Consider the following 20300-nt stretch of genomic DNA (forward strand, 5'->3'; position numbering starts at 1 on the left):
TGACTTGTATAAATACTTAAAATATATTTCCTAATATATAAATTATTTGGATTATAGGAAATGTGTTTGAGTATTTTTGAATAATTTTCTTCGAGAAATGCTGATTTTACGAAACGGGAGAAAATTACTATAAGTATTCATAAATGAGTTGCATAACTGGATATTAATATTCCAACCTTGAATATTAATAAAATTTGAATAAAAACTCTTTTGATATATGTAGAGATATATTTTGGAGCGAAAATTTAAATATTTTTGATATAGCACGAGATCTCTAAAGAGTATTTCTGCAATATTCCTTATTCGAGCTTGTTGCCATATTCTTGTTGCCACACAGGTCTAAGAAATATCATATCTTGATGTTTCTTCGTTGATCATATTGCCTTAGAGATATATTCCTTAAATATATAGTTTTGATATTTTGCAAGAATGGAATATCTCTTTTATCTGTTTAAAAGACATGATTTTGCTAGTTTGACTTGTTGACTCTTGTTTGGATCAGTTAAATTCATGTCCTAATAGAGATGATCTATGTGTTCTTAATTTTATGTTTAATCGTACAAATACCAAAATAAATAATATATCGAAGATATCCTTTCACCTGTCAATGTTAAAGCGATAAGTATCTGATTTGAATTAAGTGATTGATTAGGAGCCAATGGGCTCTTGTCCAAGTTTGTTTTGCATATAGTGATCGATCCAAATTCTTGATCGTTAAAGGCGACTTCTTGGAAATGAGGGTATATCTATAGTAAGTACATTTGAAATCCTCGAGTAGAAGAGTTTACTTGGGAATTAGAGTCAGATATGCTTGACAAATATCCTCACTTATTTAGTTAGATCAGATTCTGAGGACATAATCTTTTTAAGGGGGAAGGATATAATGACTCGTGTATTTTTGAATTATATAAATATGTAATTATGGAAGTATTAAAAAATAAAAGTATGTCTATAGTTTTTTTCAGCTCGGTTTTATTCTATTATTATGTATGTGTGATTTATGGTGTAACGGGTTGTCCCCGTAGTTAATTATGGAATTATGTTGAATTGTTTCAACTTTTAAAAGTAAATTTAATGCAAATTTATTTGTATAAATATGTGGATTGTCTCTAAAATTGTTTTAATGGTTTTATAATTACAATAATTTTTTTTGGGATTTTATAAAATTTAGAAATCAGTATTTCATCAATTATTTAACCCTGTACGATTTTCTGATTTTATTTATTTGTAAAATCAGTATTTAATTCCAGAACTTCTCAAAAATTAGAAAATTTACATTTTATTAAGTTCATAATATTCTGAGAATTTTAGAATTATTCTGGAATTTTCGGGACTAATTTCACCTGCGCGTTGTTTCGTTCGATTGTTGAAAGCGTGTACAAACTACATTTCAAAAATTGTTTTAAAATTATGAGAATTACGTTTCTAATTACTTCGGGATATTTTTGACATTTTAAGACTAATTTAGATTTATTTCGATGTATTTTAACCGCACCTGGTTTCATCCAATCGCTAAATCGGGATATTTATTGCGCTTTAAAAATTTATTTTAAAATTTCTAAAATTTTGTTTTTCTTAATTTTAGGGTATTTATAATATTTCAAGAAGTTTTGGTATTATTTTCGCGTAACTTTGTCCGATAAACTGCGAAGTTGAGGTAAAGTTTCGACTCCCGGATATTCAGGGACACGTGTCAAATCCTTATAAAAAAAATTGACATGTATCCGAATTATTGATATGTGTCCTGTGCAAGCCAAACAAGCTGCTAGTCATTTTCTTTATTCCTTTCACATCAATTTATTTACTCTCTATTCTATCTCTCTGTTCATCTCCTTTTTCTCCTTCTTTCTCTGTTTCTCCTCTCGGCTGTTCCTGTTCGCCGCCGTTTCATTTTTCCTGCCGTGCCCGGTGAGCCGCCGCTTGAATCCTTAGCTTGGATGGTTCTATTTGTGTTGACAATCTGTGTATACGTGTATATATATGTTCATGTGTATGCTGTCAGTGTGTGTCTGTTGTGCCTATTTTGATATCTTCTGTTATTTTCTTCCAGCCGCCGCTGTGCGTATACCGGCGTGGTGGCCGACGTGCGTGTAACGCACACGTACGGGTTCCCGTTTCATTGTTATGTGTGTTGCAAGTCACTGCTTTTGGTTTAGGTTCTGTATAATTCGACTGTTCCACACTTTTTGGAATTCGAATTTTAATCTAATTTTGTGAAAAAATTCGAATGAACTTTGTGATTATTCGGATATTTAACTTAATTATTCGAGATTTAAATTGGTAAAATTCATATTGGAAACCCGAATGATTCGGGCAACGACAAATTTTGCCGCCGTCAACAATGATTTTCGATGAGTTGACGATGGACGGTGATGAGTTATTTCTAAGTCCTAAAACAATAAATAAATAATACCTAGTTCGTAAAAGTTATTTTGAGAGTCGGGGCGGTAGTAATTAAATATGATAGTCGTACAAGTTAATTCAAATTGTGAATTGTGCAATTGATTTGGTTTGGATTGTGAATTGCGAAATTGATTGATTTGTGTTTATGATTGGGATTTGACGTCGATTATGTTTCGACGGGTAGTCCGATAAACAAAAGAGACGCTGCCCGATTTTCGGGAACGTATCCTGTAAAATATCAGAAATATCAGTCGAAAGTATATAACTATATAATTATAAATAAATTATTTTGTAAAATATAACTGACAACCAGTTTTCTGAAACAATGAGTATATGTATTTTCCGAAAGTGAATATCAAGCTGAGTTTTGAATACGTGAACCCTAACTGATGCTTGTATTACAATAATGTAAGTGTTACGAGCCGGGTTTTGTTAACGCATGGGTAGATTGTTAGTGAGGATATGTCAAGCATAATCGAAAGTCTAAATTAGTGTATTTCGACTCTGTAGGTTCTAATCAGAAGGCCCGAGAATTGGCATTGGACAAAAGATAGTTTGGTGGTTAGTCGAAAGCTCAATAAGGTTCCAATCAAAGGACTTAAGTGTTGAGGTCGAATCCAGGGTGATCTTGTGGATAGACAATAAAGCCTGAGTGGTAGAGTCGGCTCAAAGTCGATCAGTAATAGTTGTAAAGCCCTGCAAGGCAAGTACTTCTAAACCTTTTTCGGGATATAATGCAAATATTTCTAAATTCTCTCGTGACATATTGTTAAGTATTCAAAATAGCTCTATTTTATATTGTAAGTACTTTGAATCATTCAGCCTTGAACCTGAGCCACATCATTTGATCTTTAAGCCATAAGCCTTATTCCTTGTGAACCATTCCTTGTTGATTTACCAGATGCTAAACTACACAAATACGATACTACTCCACAAATATATACCCATCATATACCAAACACTGGAACAAAATTGTTTGAACATACAGAAACTTTTATACTCAACCATACCTTGTGACATCAAAAAACAAAACCTTGTAAAATCCTTGCTCATCTAATACCTGATTCTCCTACAGCCTGAAGGCCATTTCTTATACATACTTTGATACACCCTTGTGATACCCATGAATTGCATTACACTTTTATTCAAGTGTTTTATCATCATTGATTATGATCTTGTTTTATTGAAGTACATTATTTTTCATACTGAACTGTTTTAGAATTGGATAGTTTTCTTTATGTGGACCAGATTCGTGGTCAGACCAGATTCGTGGTCGTAGAAGGCCAATATGTGCCTTGGATCCAGTATATAGAGAAAAGCGGGAAGCGTTGCTCGGGGTTAATGCGTGACTGATCAGTAGCCTAACCTTGGTTTCAAAATTTAAAATGAATATCCAATTCTAATGATTGTTTAACAAGAAACTTGATTCTTCTGAATCATTCCATTTGAACATTGTTTAACCTCAGTTATCGTTATTATGACTTGTTGAGCTAGTTAGCTCACTCTTGAGAATCTTTTTATGTATTCTACAGTTAAAAAGGATATGGTTGATAGCGAAGTTCCTCAGTCCAGAGTACGAGCTAGGATTCCAGATTGAGTTGGATCGAGCTAGCAAGAGCTTTATACGGTAGTGAGATAGTAAGATTAAAAGAACAATTTCATTATTAGTTGTAAGTCAAATTAGTTGGGATTTGGGTACGTTGTAATAAAAGTTAAGGTTGTGGCTTGTTTTCATACTTTAATCTATTGTGATCCATGGTTGTGTAAAGTAGGGCCATTACAAATAATATTTCATTTATAGGTTTATATATTGTGTGTGGGTGTTGTGGACCCCAAACTTCCGAACCGGGTTTGGAGGGCGCCACACTGGTGGCTGAAAATGAAGATCATTTGAGCCAAGATGATATGGATGATATTGATGAACATTTAGCATTCCTTTCTAGAAGATTTGCCAAGCTCAAGTTCAAAAAGAACTTTAGAACATCCAAGACAAGTAGAAACATGGTGGATAAATACAAATTCAAATGTTTCAAATGGGGCTTGGCTGGGAATTTTGCCAGTGAGTGTGGAAAGTCAGATTCTAGCAAGAACAAATTTGAGCCTGTTGATTATAAACAGAAATACTTCGAGTTTCTCAAACAAAAGGAAAGGGCTTTCATCACACAGGAGAATGACTGGGCTGCAGATGGTTTGGATGAAGATGAAGAAACAAACTATATGAATCTAGCCCTGATGGCCAAGTCTGATAAAACAGAAGCAAGTTCTTCAAGTAATCAGTTAATCACCACTAACGTAGCACATTTATCTAAAGCTGAGTGTAATGATGCAATAAATGACATGTCCACGGAATTATATCACTTGCGTGTTATACTTAAGTCCCTCACTAAGGAAAATGCTAAAATTAAAGAAAACAATTTGTTTTTAAGTGAGAGGAATAATGTGCTAGAGTCTCAGTTTATTGAATTTGAAAAATTGAGAATTGAGTGTAAGATTGCTAAGGATGAATTAACCGAGTCCTTGAAGAAAGAAGAGATTTTAAAGAAGCAGCTTGAATGAGAATAGGAAGTGATTAAAGCATGGAAATCATCTAGAGATGCCCATGCTCAAATTACTAAAGTTCAAGGTATTGAGTCCTTTTTTGATGCAGCCTGGAAGAAGAGTAAGGAGAAATTGGAATCCAACTTGGTTAAAGGATTGTTAACAGATGTGGACTCGACGGATAATGAGAATCATCCATCTGATAATCAAAAGGATTATCCGTCGAGTGACAAAGAGCCACATCCGTCGGATATGAGTAAACCTGTGAGCAAAGCTGAGCCTACTAAGCTGAATGAGAAATATGGATCAGTTTCCAAAAACTTTGTTCCAGGAGAATCAGGTCAAGTGAAGAAGGAGAAGAAAGTTAATGTTGGTCATCTATCCATCAAGCAATTGAATGACAGATTAGAAAAAATTGAGGTTAAAGCGGAAGCTAAAAAGAAAAACAATAGAAATGGGAAAGTAGGAATTAACAAGCATAACAACTACACACCTGATAAATATGCACCAATAAAAATATGTGTTAAGTGTGGTAGTGTTAATCAACTATCTGTTAATTGCAAACTTTCCATGCCTACTCCTGTGTCTGTGCCTCCCTATTTTCCCAACATGACTGATATGCCTACCCTGCCTATGAATGCTATGTCTACTCAGAATATGAATGCACAATTTGCTAATATACCATTTCCACCTAATCCTTATTATGCTGCATTTATTATGCCATAAATGCCATTTAGCATGCCTTATTGGAATAACATGTTTGCAAATAGCATGCCTTCTCATGTTAATCAAAATGTGCACGATAATTCTGTTTCAATGACTGGTTTCAAAGGTCAAACTCAAATGACTAAGGATGAATCAGAAATTCCCAAGTCAAATGAGATCAAACCTAAGAAACCAAAGAAGAAAGCTAACAAGGCAGGACCCAAGGAAACTTGGGTACCAAAATCTACTTGATTTGATTTTAATGTGTGCAGGGAAACAAAAAGAATCTTTGGTATCTGGATAGTGGTTGCTCAAGGCACATGACTGGAGATTCTACCCTGCTCACTGAATTTAAGGAAAAAGCTGGCCCAAGTATTACTTTTGGAGATGATAACAAGGGTTATACTATGGGATATGGCTTGATTTCAAAAGAAAATGTCATTATTGAAGAAGTTGCCCTAGTGGATGGTCTCAAGCACAATTTGTTGAGTATCAGCCAGCTTTGTGATAAGGGCAATTAAGTAACCTTCAATTCAGAAGCCTGTGTTGTGACAAACAAAAGAAGCAACAAAGTGGTTCTCACTGGAGTGAGAAAAGGAAATGTGTATCTAGCTGACTTCAACTCATCTAATGCAGACTCTGTCACTTATCTTCTCAGTAAAGCAAGTCAAGATGAAAGTTGGCTATGGCACAAGAAGATGTCCCATCTAAACTTCAAGACCATGAATGAGCTTGTCAAGAAAGAACTAGTTAGAGGTATTCCTCAAGTGGAGTTTTCTAAGGATGGATTGTGTGATGCCTGCCAGAAAGGAAAGCAGATCAAAGCATCATTCCGAAAGAAGCTTGATTCAATAAATAAAGAACCTTTGCAATTGCTACACATGGATTTATTTGGACCAGTCAATATGTTGTCCATGTTAAGAAAAAGATTTTTCCTAGTAATTGTGGATGATTTCTCAAAGTTCTCTTGTACATATTTCCTAAAGTCTAAAGATGAAGCTAGTGAAATCATTATCAATCACATAAGGCAAGTCAACAATTATCCTGATTTTAAAGTAAGAAGAATTAGGAGTGACAATGGAACTGAGTTCAAGAATGCTATGATGGGATCATTTTGTGAAGAGAATGAGATTATGCCTGAGTTTTATGCAGCAAGAACTCCACAACAAAATGGAGTAGTGGAAAGAAAAAATATATCTCTTATTGAAGCTGCAAGGACAATGCTTGAAGAATCGAAGTTACCAACATATTTTTGGGCTAAAGCTGTGAATACTGCCTGCTACACTCAGAATATTTCTTTGATTAATCAAGCAAAATGTATGACACCCTACCAATTGTTCAAGAACAGGAAGCCAACTCTAAATTTTCTTCATGTCTTTGGCTATAAATGTTTTATCTTGAGGAATCAAACTGATCAACATGGGAAGTTTGATGCTAAAGCAGATGAAGGAATTTTTTTTGGATATGCTGTGGGAAAGGCATATAGGGTCTACAATCTAAGAACCAACATTCTTATGGAATCAATACATGTTGTGTTTGATGATAAAAAGATTGAAGGACTGCAAGATGGAGATTTCCATGAAAGCCTCAAGTTTGATAATGTGGAGATTGATAGTGATGAAAGTGATGATGAAAGTGATCAAGAGACAGTGAATAAGGATAATGTAGAAAAATCTACAACTAATGAAGCACATAATTCAACATCTGTCAAGTTACAAAATGCTTCATCCATCGGGAACCAATCTGCCTTATCCGCCGGGAGACAATCAGCTTCATCCATCGGGATATAAAGTGCATCACCGTCAGAACATTAAGAGAAGCTAAAAGTCAGAATAGATCACTTAAAGAAAGTTCCCCTTTCTCAAATGAAAGATTCACAAACTCAGGGGGAGTTTCTAATAATCAAAACTCAGTCACATATCAAGACAACAATGAGGCCTCTTCATCTAGAGCTAATCTACCTCAACAAAGAAAATGGACTAAAGATCACCCTTTTGAGCTCATCATTGGTGATGCATCTTCTAGAGTTCAAACAAGGAGAGAAACTCAAGAAGAATGTCTATACAGTAGCTTCCTATCTAAGGAAGAACAAAGAAGGTAAAAGAAGCTTTGGTGGATCCTGATTGGATTTTAGCTATGCAGGAGGAGCTAAAACAATTTGAAAGGAACAAGGTATGGAAGCTGGTACCCAAACCTAAAGGAAAGAATCCAATTGACACCAAGTGGGTATTCAGAAACAAGATGGATGAAAATGGCATAGTGGTAAGGAACAAAGCTAGATTGGTTTCTAGGGCTACTATCACCAAGAAGGAATAGATTTTGATGAAACATTTTCTCCTGTTGTAAGACTTGAAGCCATTAGAATCTTCTTAGCCTATGCAGCTCATGCCAATTTCAAGGTCTATCAAATGGATGTCAAAAGTGCTTTTCTGAATGGAGATTTGGAGGAGGAAGTCTATGTTAGTCAGCCTCCTGGTTTTGAAGACCCAAATTTTCCAGAATATGTTTACTATCTTTTGAAAGCACTTTATGGACTGAAGCAAGCACCTAGAGCCTGGTATAACATTATTCAAAGTTTCTTTTGGAAAATCACTTCACAAGAGGTACTGTTGATAAAATTTTATTCTTCAGAAATGTTAATGGCTCTAGTATACTTGTTTAAATCTATGTAGATGATATTATATTTGATTCTACAGATGAAAAACTTTGCAAAAAGTTTGCCAAATTGATGCAAAGTAAGCATGAAATGAGCATGATGGGAGAACTAACTTACTTTCTTGGTTTACAAGTTAAGCAAGTTAGTGATGGAATATTCGTTAGTCAGACTAAATACATTCATTATATTTTAAAGAGGTTTGATCTAATGGATTGCACATCTGCAAAAACTCCCATGGCCACTGCAACTAAGCTTGAATTAAACACTACTGAAAAGTCTGTGGACATTTCAAGCTATAGGGGTATGGTAGGCTCACTTCTGTACTTAACAGCTAGTAAGCCAAATATAATGTTTGCTACTTGTCTTTGTGCTAGATTTCAGGCTAATCCTAGAGAATCTCATTTAGTAGCTATTAAGATAATTTTCAGATATCTCAAGGGAACACCAAAACTTGGCATTTGGTACCCTAGAGATTCTGGTTTTGACCTAACTGGTTATTCAGATGCAGATTATGCAGGTTGTAAAATAGATAGAAAAAGCACAACAAGAACTTGCCAATTTCTAGGGAACAAGCTTGTGTCCTGGTTCAGTAAAAAGCAAAATTCAGTTTCTACTTCTACAGCTGAAGCTGAATATATTGCTGTCGGTAGTTGCTGTGCACATATTTTGTGGATGAAAAACCAATTGTTGGAATATGGTCTACAAGTGGATAGAATTCCCATTCTCTGTGATAACACAAGTGCAATTTCCATCACTGAAAATCCAGTGCAGCATTCAAGAACAAAGCACATAGACATCAAGTACCACTTCATAAGGGAACATATGATGAATGGTACTGTGGAACTTCATTTTGTTCCAAGTGAAAAGCAGCTTACAGATATATTAACCAAGCCACTTGATAGATCCACCTTTTCAAGGTTGGTAAGTGAGTTAGGTATGCTTAATTATTCTTGAATCATTTCAATCATTTTGCAAGTTGTTGTGTAGCCAGAAACTTAATTGATTTTTCTGTTTTGGATGAAATTTTGGCTAAGTCAAAATTTACATCCCGACGGATGCTCATTATCCATCGAATTTGATCATCCTTCGAAATACTATTTGTTAATAAAAAACAATTATTTTTCTGGAGTATTTTGTAACTCGGCGGATAACTGATTTATCCTCATCTATCGAATTGTCTCAATCTTAGCCGTTAAAACTCTGAACATTATCCATCGAGTATACTTATAGTTTGTAAGCATGACACGACGGATAAGTGACATAATTTTTACAGTTTATCTATTTTTAAACGGCTATTTTGGGCTATTTTGATTGGTCACTTTATTTCACTTTATTATTTTTGACAGTTTATTTCTGAGATAGTATAAAAGCAGAATTCATTTTTATTCTACTCTTTTATCATTCTCAATTCAATTGCTCTAATTTCCTTTCTTCTCCAAAGCAAAAATTCTCTCTGCAAATTTCTCATTCTCTAACAATGGCACCAATCGTCAAAATCATGTCTCACACTGGATATATCTATGAAAAGAATAACTTCACACCTCTTGTAAACAAGGAGATTCAACAGTCTAGAGAATTTCACAAGATGATGGACTTTGTAAAAAGCTGTAAACTCAGTTATGCTATGCTAGAATCAGCCACTATTTACTGAGAAGTTGTATAGGAGATATGGACAACTGCAGTGTACAACTCTACTGACAAGACCATCACTTTCAGTCTCAAAGGTAAACAGTTTTGCAATAACAGTGACATTGTCAAAGCATGCTTTAGACTTCCTAATAATACTACTACTATTCAACACACAGACACAGATATAGTTAACATGCTAAATTCCATGGGCTATGCACTTTCCACTTCTAAGTTAAGTGAAATTAGGAGGTTAGGTCTTAGAAAGGAACGGAGCTTTTTGTGTGATGTGGTAACTAAGGTATTTTCTGGTAAGATTAGTAACTTTGACTCTGTTAACATTTCCATGCTTAACATGCTTTACATGCTAGTTACTGATAAATACTTTAATTTCAGTGACTTGGTCTTGTTTGAGGTAGGTTATAAGTTAGGAGAACTGAATAAGATAGGTAAAAGTGTCTACTATGCTAGATTTTTAATGATGCTTGCTAACCACCTCATTGAGAATATTGTAATTGAGAACACAACCAACAAGCTGAATTGTTGGGTTCAAGAAAGGAGGATTATTGCAGATCTCAACAGGACAAATCACCACAAAAAGGTGCCTCTCCTTTATTTTCTAAACATGGAGGGACCTCAGGTAAGTGAGGTAAGTTCTACTGTCTCCACTCTTCCAACCTCACACATTTCTTTTCCGTCTAGTGTAGTAATGGCATCTGTGTCAATGACCCAACAGATGCCTACCCAAGCTACCAAAACAACAATTTGTAAACCCAAATCTAAGAAAGCCCCCTCTGGTTTCTTTCAAAAGAAATCAGTTGCAAAATCCACTAAATAGAAAGAGGGGAGTGTGAAGGTGAGTGAGCAAGGTGAGGGACAGTGTAACGCCCCCAAATTTGGGGTCAGAGGATCTGGTCATCACTATAAAACATCTGTCCATATTAACCTGTTTAATCAAAATGCAAATACCAGCAGAAGATATTTAACATCTATGACCCCAAACTAATCCAAGATCTTTTAAGGTTACAGTTTTAGAAATAAGAAATCCAAATTCCATAAATAAATTTTCACTTTATTTTAAAACTCTTTTCAATAAATTCCAAACTCAAAACTGAACCCACTAGTATAACTTCGAAAGGAAGTATACTAGGCCCAACTATAAAATAACACAATTATAATATAATATAATATACAAAACTTTACACAATAGAACTTACACTAGCCCGCAAACCCTGGACCAACCGTCTTCAAAAAGCTTCTTCTTTGCTTTCTCGAATTACGTGGCTAAACAGCGCAAGTTAATCCTCACTGGAGGTTATATTTAAAAACAGGCAAGTATGAGCGGAAGAAATGCTCAACAAGATCATTGTAATATATATATGTTAGGTCACACACACTGTAGAGGGGGTGAATACAGTGTAAAGTACAATTAAATCGAACTTTAATATCTCAAGTAACAGAAAACAAACTTTATTGAAATAATAAACTCTGTTACAGTATAAAACTGTTACCTCTCAGTGATGAACAAATATCACGAGAGCTGCTAGGGTTACAATAAATAATCTTCTCGAATATGATAACACTTACAGTGTAAACCCTATGTCTGTGTTTATATACTACACAGTTACAAGATAATCGCTAATTGATATGGAATATAATTCTACTTCCTAAAATATATCAATCAGATATCTTTTCTTCCAAGTATTCTATTCTTCATAGAATTCCTTCTTCATGCATATCTCTTCTTATGTTTATCTCGATCTTCTTTCCTTTAATCAGCTACTGTCCTTATCTGAACATCCTTCAGCACTTAAGTTCTGATATCCATCTTCTGATGATTATCTCCTGATAATATAAGTACTGAAATCCTTAAGTCCTCACTTCCAGTAAGTACTGATTTATCCTGTTTAAGTAAGATCTGAAAACTAAACATAAATCATATTAGCCATGATATTATCAAATATATCCAACAATCTCCCCCAACTTGTAAATTAGCATAATATACAAGTTTAATAGATATTTGATTATGTCAAAAACATTAAGTACAAATGCATGAGAATTAGACTAGATAACTACAACTTACAGTCCTTAAAGCTTTACCAATATTTAACTTCTGATAACAGCTTCAGTCTGTACAAATATCAGAATTTAAGCAGTTGTAGATCTTGACTTGGCTTCATCTTCTGATCTCTCTGATGTGAGGAGTTGTTCTGAGATAGTTCTTCAACAAACATCTCTCAGCATATCTAAGTTTATCAATCATCCTCCTTTTAGCATCTTTAAGCTCTGCATTATCTTCACCAATTTGAAAGATTGCAGCCCTGAGATCATTAATCTTTGCTTTTCTTATATCCTGATCCAGTCTGATCAAATAAGCTTTATCAGACTCAAGATTGAATTCCACAGCCCTGTAACCCAGAAAGGTAGTTATAATTTTAGCAGTGTTGGGCTTCATTTCAACTATATCACCCTTATGATCTCTGTACTTTGGAACATATGTGCTGTCAGACTTAACAGAATAAAGTCTTTTCTGTCTCTGAATCTGATCCTTCAAATAGTTTGCAGCACTTCCTGTCAATCTGTCATCCACTTAAAGTAAGAATAGTACATGCTCCAATTCTTCAAAATAGTTCAATAGAATGGCATTTTGCCTTATATGATAAACCCTACCATCTGTCATGAAGTACAACAAGATGTGTTCTTTCAAGTTGAGTCTGTTTTGCTTTAGTGAATCCTGGTAGGAGTGTCTTTGATCTATCTTCAGATATCAAGTTAACTTGATCTATGTCAGAGGTTACTTGCTTCTTTGGAATATCAGAACTTACTGTCTCTTGACTCTGAACAACTTGAGCCATGTCAGAGGTTGTTTTAAGAACTTTTCTTGAAGTCAGAGGAAGATCATCCTTTTCATCAGTGATTTCTTCATTCTCAGGAGGCACATAAACCTTGATAGGTTCACCAACGTTTTCTTTACCCTCGGATCTTGGATCTATCTGTGGTTGTGATTTAACCAATGTTGCTTCAGTATTTGTCCTTTCTTTTATCACAATGCCTTTGAGTTTTGGAAGTGTCTTTTTACCAGAAGCTTCAGATTTAGATATGACTTTTTCTGATTTAAGTCTGGCTTCTTCTTCCATTAAACTCTCCAAGTCCATTCCTGGATTTTCCTGAAGAAATAACTGTCTTGACATTTCTTCATCAAGATCTAAAAGTTCATCAGAACTAATTCTTTTTCCAGTATCAGAACTTGTCCTGTGACTTGTGATTTCAGCTTTTCTTGATGAGAAACCTCTACCTTGACTATGACCTCTACCCATTCCAGAGTTTCCTTGATCATCCTTTTCATCATCCTTCCCTTTCAGTGTCTTGTCAGTCTTGCATTTGGACTTAATTACTTTCTCCCCCTTTTTGGCATCAGCATGTAGTAGAAGAGAGACAAGCAATTCCTTTGAGGCTTGGATTTTAGTAAGTTGAGATTGCTGAGAAGCTTGATTTTGTAGAATATCATCAATCTGAGCTTGTTGTTTCTCTCGAGTCTTCTCAATATAAGCAATCCTGTCAAAGGTAGGTTGGAAGAACTTTTTCTTGTCAATTTTCTGAATTTGGTCATGTTTGATGAATTCTTCCTGAATCTTGTGTAGCTCTGCATGAGTAGTTGAATGGAGACCTTGTAGATGTTTAGTACTCAATGCAGTGACTCTAAGCTGGGTTTTGAAATCATCAGAATTTAACATTCCATCAGCTTTTGTCAAGTGCTCATCCAGATGCTTTGCAGATGGAACACAGGAAACTGAGTTCCATTCCTTAGTCCACTCCTATATTGCAGGAGTTTCACTCCAAGGCACTGGTGCTTCTCTGGTAACAAACTTCTTAACAAGTTCAGATTTAAGAATAGTTTGTTGAGGAGCATGTCCTGAAGGACCTGCTTCATCAGCATCTGTATTTGGAGCAGCATCACCAGTATCTCCAGCATTTGCAGCATCAGAACTTACAGAATCAGTATCTTCTGATAAAACAACAGTGTCAGTAACAATGGAGGCTTCAGCATCCTCTAATCGCTGATCTGGTTCTAAGTTCTGATCAACAGCCATATCCTGATGCTCACCTATATTCTGATCATCAGCATCTAGATGCAGAGAAGGTGTAGAAGAGAAGTCTGGATTTTGAGTAGCATCAGTAACATGTGTTGTTGATGGATTAGTGATATTGGAGCTTCTAAGAGAATTACTTCAGGCACAACCTGGTTCTGAACATCAATTTCAGTACTTGTGCCTGGAACAACATGATATATAGACGTTCGAACAGGAGACACAGATGGTGTGTTGGCCTTGTCAGGAACAGCTTCCTGAGATGGAGTTGATGAAGAATAAGTGACTTGAGAAAATTCCTTTTCTTGTGAGATTAGAGATTCCTGATCTCCTTCCTTAGTTGCTGCTTCTTCATCATCTGAAACTGGCCTTTTTGCCCTCTATTTCTTGTATCTCTTTGTAGATATGGATTCCTTGGGAGTGTCAGGAACAGTCATTCTTCTAAGCCTCTTGAGAAGCCTAGATCCCCCAATTCCAGAATCCTTCTGAGAAGTCACTGTCTCAGCTTTTTTGAAAACAGGTTCTGATGTAGAAACCTGTTCCTCACTGTCAGACTCATCTCTCAAAGCAATCATCCTTCTCTTTTGAGGTGTTTGAGGAACAGTCTTTATCCTCTTAGGCTTGGAAGATGAAGGCTTCACAGTAGGTGCTGAGGATGAGGGTTGAACTGTCTGTGAAGTGGAGAGATAGGATTTGATATACTGCCTGAGGGTTGGTTGAGTAGTATGAGTGGTATGTTCTGATGGTTGTTGTGGTAATTGGAAGGTGGTTGTTGGTTGAACATCAGGATAAATAGATCTATAGGAATCAGGATCAGCATTTACTAAGATCTGTTTTACAGACTGAGGAATCTGTAAAGGTCTAATCACTTATTTCTTAGTGTCAGCATTTACCAGGTCATTAAAGTAACATTTTGCAACTTTGAAAGGTGGAGTTAAGGTACTGGTTAGTCGAGGTTCATCAGTTCAAAAAGTATATATAAGTTGACAGAATCTAGCAAAGTAGACAACATTCCTATCCTCTGTCATCCTATCCCCAATAAAACCTATTATAGCAGTTGCAAAATCAAAATGAGTTTGGTTTATAATGGCATACCCGATGTGCTGACTCATTATGGGGATGGTATCAAAATTCGAACACTTGTTCCCAAAAGCTTTAGTGTTGCAGTCGAAGAAGAAGCTCCATTCCCTTCTGATATGAGCCCATTTCAACTGCCCAAGCTTTGCCAAACTTTGTTCATACCCCAAACTGGCCATTAACTCCTGAAGAGCTGATTCCTCTGGAATTAAAAAAGTACATCCTTCTGGGAGATGTAGAGCCTTGCGTATTGTACCAGGAGTGATTACATATGAAGAATCACCCACTTCGAAAACAATACTAGGAGTACCATTTTGACCACCATTATCAAAGTTTCCAGTCCTCCAAAGTGTCAGAACTTGTTGGCTTGAGAATACTGAAGGTTGGGTCAATGCATACCCGATTTCACTGTGTGCAAGAAGATCTTGCACAAAATGCAATTCAGACGGAGCTTTAGCATTATCAAGAATTGCAGCATAGTTGTTTGGAACAAATTTAGCTCCATCAATGATTAAATCCTTAGGTGCCATGAAATTAATCGAGATTTATAAGTGCATGTTAGATGTTTGATAGAATGTCTATATGAAAAACCAACGTTAGAAGAAGAAAGAGAGTAAAAGCAAATAGAGAGAAAAAGTATGAAAGGAAATAAAAGATTAAAAAATCCTCTCTCTGTCTTACTTATACTTTTGAAAAAAAAATGTAATCGTTGGACACCTATCAGACATGCAGTAAAAACGAATAGTTAATGGGCACGAGAAAACAGTAATCATTACTTACCCACTTGTAGTTTTTCAAGGAAAAACCGTTCCACTTACCCAGTTATTCCATTAATCAAGGTGAAACAGTTTTAATTCAAAATTGAAACTGTTCCCACTTATTTAATTATTTTTCACTGCAACATCAGTATTCTGAAAAAAAAATTCGAGTGAAAATGACCATAATAAATCAGATGGGCAAGTACTGATAAAATAAAATCAGAACTTAAGTTAAAACAGAATTTATATGGTCATCAGAATAAGAATATGTATCAGGATTTATCAATGCATTACAAAATATCTCAGAGACAAGATCTTGAAACAAAAACAAATTTCATTAATATATCAAGAGAATACATTCATGAAATTTAAATTACATCAGAACTTGTACAAGATTTCCCTAAGCTGCTAAACCTAACGTCAACAGCCTTTGTCCTAGCTCAAGAAGCAGGGCATGGCTGATGATGAAGAAAAACAGGAAGAAGAAAATAAATCATTTCTTCTTCCTACTCTTGACAAACAGAATAGCGAGTCGAATGATTCGCTCTTGCTGGCGAAGAGCTTCCAGCCTTTCCTCCTCCAATCGCTCCAGATGGCGATGGTAGTCCATGTAGAAGAACAGGAGGTGGGTAAGTACCTCCTGGGGAACGAAGTCCCATATCTCATCAGGAATTGCAGTAACGGGCCATTCCTGCTGCCAATCGGCACAGCTCAGCTCCATGTTGAATGTTTCGTAGTTCAAAAACATGTTGTAATTGACCATGGTGTTTTTGATATAAAGATTATGAAGGTGATTTTGTGATAAAAGATTTGATGGGAAGGCTGATGTGAAGTGGTTTCTTATATAGGCAAGAGAATGCCAGGAGACGCAAAGAAATTGAATGCTTACAGGTAGAATTAATTCTACCTCGTCTCCCCAGACTTGGAAAAAGAAAAACATTCATTGGAAAGAGAAAACATGGTTTAATGCGCACAAGAAGCAAGTAAAAGTTGATTGTTCATGTACGAGTACCACTATCCCTTACTATAGTGACTATTAATCTTCCACTTCAACATATTCTGGTTAAAACTGAGACTGTTGTCAAATTTTATCCACAAATAAGTCAAGTAAAGAATCAGACTGTAATATCAGAACTTAGACTTATATCAGAACTTAACAGTCATCAGAACATAATTTCTTAACTCGAAAAAGGAATGCCTATTTTAGTAAGTCCTCACAAATTCTGATTTATATTCTTCAGAACTTAATTATCAGAACATGCAATTAGAACTTGTCCTCAGAATTTGTGCAATGTGACACAATGACTGTTCATCTAAAACAACATAGATCACCACAATGATTTTCATCATTCATATGGAGTGGTTAGTGTGTGCATTAAGCTAAATATCAGACAATGAGTAAAGTCTAATTCACTTCAATACATCTTAGAAATAAGGCATAATTAAAACTTTGCTAAAGAGCTGTCATTATTCTGAAACCTATTGTTGAATGAGTTTATGCTTGAGTCCACCTCAACTATTTTGTGCTAATTTTGTGCATCTTTTTAAATTCCATTTTACAGTGGCTTCTCAGTGTAAGTGAGTCACGACTGCTTATCATAATTTATGCTTTTATCAGAGTATTTCTCCAGTAATCATAGAGTGTGAAAAGTCACCAAGAAAATATTTTGCTTTTCTAATGCATATTTACTTAATACCAGCAATGCACTTGGGTCATCCCTTCCACATTTTTACTCTAGATCTCAAAGGAGTACCTGATTTTAATCCATGATTATTTTCTTTTTCTTTTGATAAGAGAGGTTTATCAGCACTTAGTACATTCAACAGATTTACTAGCATCAGAACATAACAGATGAGAAGCAATATTCTAGTTTGTGACTTAGTAATAAGATAGACCAAGTAAACTCAACTAAGCTCAATTATCAGAATTTGCTTGTGTCAATAGATTTCCACAGTAATAATTACTTCTTATATGGGATCCCTTGTTTATTGAAGACTACTAGGTCAGCATCTAGCACAGTTATCCTCATAGGATTAAATAGTTACCTAAACAGACATATCACTATCAGAGTTTAGAAACATTTATCAGACAATAGTCAGTACTTAAACACATTTTTCAATTAAGCACAGAATACACAAAGAGATTAAATTCTGTAAATACTGATCATAAAGTCTGATGCATCAGAACAAAACTAAGCAGATTTAGAGAAAGAACCTGAAACCATTCCAAGTTCATTTACCAATCTTGTAAAAGTAGCTTTACACAATGGTTTTGTGAAGATATCTGCTAGTTGTTGATCTATTGGAACAAAGTGCAATTCCACTGTACCTTCATCCACATGTTCCCTGATGAAGTGGTACCTGATGCTGATGTGCTTTGTCATAGAGTGTTGAATTGGATTACCTGTCATAGCAATAGCACTTTGATTATCAGAGTAAATAGGGATTTTGAAATATGTTAACCCATAATCCAGTAACCGATTCTTCATCCAAAGAATTTGTGCACAACAGCTTCCTGCAGCAATATATTCTGCTTCTGCAGTTGATGTGGAAATTGACTTTTGTTTCTTGCTAAACCAAGAAACCAATCTGCCTCCAAGAAATTGGCAGCTTCCACTTGTGCTTTTCCTGTCAATTTTGCAACCTGCAAAATCTGCATCTGAGTAACCTATTAGTTTAAAATCTGATTCTCTGGGATACCACAATCCCAGATCAGCTGTTCCCTTAAGATACTTGAAAATTCTTTTCACAGCTATTAAGTGAGGTTCTCTTGGATCTGCTTGATATCTTGCACAAAGACAGGTAGCATATATGATATCAGGTCTACTAGTAGTTAGATAGAGTAGAGAGCCAATCATACCTCTGTAATCAGTAATATCTACTGATTTACCAGTATCCTTATCCAGTTTTGTTGCAGTAGCCATGGGAGTGGATGCACTTGAACAATCTTGCATTCCAAATTTCTTCAGCAAGTTTCTGGTGTAGTTAGTTTGACAAATAAAAGTGCCTTCTTCATTCTGCTTGACTTGAAGGCCCAGAAAATAGCTAAGTTCCCCCATCATACTCATCTGATACCTTGACTGCATCAGTTTGGAAAACTTCTTGCAAAGTCTGTCATTTGTAGACCCAAAAATGATATCATCAACATAAATCTGGACCAGAAGTAAGTCATTTCCATGGTTGAGGTAGAACAGTGTTTTGTCTATAGTTCCTCTGTTAAATCCACTTTCCAGAAGAAACTGAGCTAAAGTCTCATACCATGCTCTGGGAGCTTACTTAAGTCCATAAAGTGCTTTATCAAGCCTGTAGACATAATCTGGATGTTTGGAATCTACAAAGCCTGGAGGTTGTTCAACATATACTTCCTTCTCCAATTCTCCATTGAGAAAAGCACTTTTCACATCCATTTGGAAGATAGTAAACTTTTTGTGAGCAGCATAAGCCAAAAATATCCTTATGGCTTCTAACCTAACAACTGGTGCAAATGTTTCATCATAATCAATTCCCTCCTGTTGAGAATATCCTTTTGCAACCAGCCTTGCCTTATTCCTCGTAATTATGCCATCACTGTCAGTTTTATTTCTGAATACCCAGTTTGTACCAACAACAGATCTATTCTTTGGTCTTGGCACTAGGGTCCACACTTTGTTTCTTTCAAATTCATTTAACTCTTCCTGCATTGCTTGCACCCAATCAGCATCTTGAAGAGCTTCTTCCACTTTCTTTGGCTCAGTCTGAGAGAGAAAAGAATTGTAAAGACATTCGTTTGAAGTACCTGTTCTAGTTCTGACACCTGCATCAGGATTTCCAATTATCAAATCAGGTGTATGTGATTTAGCCCACTTCCTTGCAGATGGAAGGTTTTCTCTAGAACTGGATGCTCCCCCATGATCCATGCTGTCTTCAACTTCATTTTCTGATGCTCCCCCTGAAACTATGCTCTCTGAGTTGGATTCTTCAGAATTTTAGATTTTCAGAACTATCAGAACTTGGCTTATCAGAACTTGACGAATTAGAACTTGAAGAGCCAGATGTATGTTCTGATGCTTCTTGAGATGTGGTAAGATCTTGAGTATGCTCCCCCTGCATAGGTGAATCTTTCTTTGACGTAGTCACCACAGTTTCAATAACATCAGAGTTTAATCCATCAGAGTTGGCATTATCAGGACTTAGATTGTCAGGATTTTCAGTATCAGAATTTGAGTCTTCATTTTCAAATCTCAGCTGATCATGATCAATAAAATCTTCAAGTCCAGTAATCTTCTTGTCATCAAAGGAGACATTGATAGATTCCATGACCACTCTTGTTCTCAAATTATAGACTCTGAAGGCTTTTGTGAAAATTGGATATCCAACAAAAATTCCTTCATCAGCTTTTAGATCAAATTTGGATAGCTGTTCAGGATGAGTCTTAAGAACAAAACACTTGCATCCAAATACATGAAAGTA

Source organism: Apium graveolens, chromosome 8 (assembly GCF_009905375.1).
Source record: "Apium graveolens cultivar Ventura chromosome 8, ASM990537v1, whole genome shotgun sequence".
In the NCBI taxonomy this organism is placed as follows: domain Eukaryota; kingdom Viridiplantae; phylum Streptophyta; class Magnoliopsida; order Apiales; family Apiaceae; genus Apium; species Apium graveolens.